The sequence below is a fragment of the Myotis davidii genome, unplaced genomic scaffold, assembly GCF_000327345.1.
Source record: "Myotis davidii unplaced genomic scaffold, ASM32734v1 scaffold6, whole genome shotgun sequence".
Lineage (NCBI taxonomy): Eukaryota > Metazoa > Chordata > Mammalia > Chiroptera > Vespertilionidae > Myotis > Myotis davidii.
In genome coordinates, this window is record NW_006383011.1 from 4,885,721 (window position 1) to 4,887,028 (window position 1,308).

Sequence of the window (1,308 nt, forward strand, 5' to 3'; positions counted from 1 at the left end):
TTGGTTGTTGAGTAGTTACTCAAGGTTTTAAGTAGGGGAGTAATAACATCCCATTTGAGTTTGTGGAAAACAAACTGGAGGAGCAGGAAAAGCCAAAAGCTAGACCATCACAGTAATGAAATACATGATCATGTGGGTCTAAGGCAGGAGCACTTAGGTTGGAGAATAGATTCCTGATATTAAGAATGTGAAATGAGGCTCAGTAGGTGTGGCTCAGTGGTTGAGCGCGACCTATGAACCCGAAGGTTAAGTTGGATCCTGCATTGGGCACATGCCTGGGTTACCCCAGGATCCCTAGAAGGAGGCATGCAGGGGACTGACAGCAGATGAATGATTCTCATCATTGATGTTTCCATCTACCTCTCTCTCTCCTTTCCTCTCTGAAATCAATAAAAAAAATATTTTTAAAAAAGGCAAAATTCTCAGGCTTTAGATGAGGGAAGGGAGAGCAGAATAAAAGGAAGTTATTTCACAGGATTGTTGTGAGGATTAAAAGCGCTAGAGGGTGTAACGGGATTAGCACTGGGCGGGACTGAATGATCGTCATTAAAATGACTCCGAGAACCAGTGTCCATGCTATGTAGTAAAAACTAGTGCAAAACGAGGGCGTTGTATCGACTAGTGAAGCAGTCCTGATCAGGCAGGCAATCACAGCTCCCAAACGTTTGATTCTCTAGCATTTAACGAGGGTGTATTTTAATCTATAACTACCATTCAGTAACAATCAGCAGGAGACAACCAGCCCTAACACTTCACGCAAAGGAAACCAGACGCACATCTCAAATCTCTCTCCTCCGATTCCCTTTCAAAATGAGTAAATAAAATAAAAAAAATACACGGCCCGACAAAACCCGGCTCAGCACAAAGCGGTAGGGACCAATCCAGGCGCGAACTACACCTCCAGTCAAGGGACCTCACAGCCGAGAATCCGGAAGTGGGAGGTAGGGGTGTCCCAACGCGGGCCTTTAAAATAGAGGGCTGTCCTTTCTACCACACAGGAGTTCGCCCCGCCGCGGCCCCCACCCGACCTCCGACCCCCAGCGTCGGAGGCCGACATCCCCTGCAAGCCCAGAAGTCCCCGGTGCAGTCCCGTCATCGGGCGGGCGGCGGGCAGCCTGCTACGTCACGCCGGCGCCGCACCGCCAAGCAGGCCCTCTTCTCCGTCTCCGCCCCCTTCTCCTCGGAGCAGGCGCTGCATTCTGGAAGGTTCGTGCAGGCGTTGGGCGCGTTCTCCTACCTCGCAGCCGCCCAGAATCCGCGTCCATCCGTCCTTCCCGAGCCCCACGCAGACCCAGCCCAGCTCGCTAT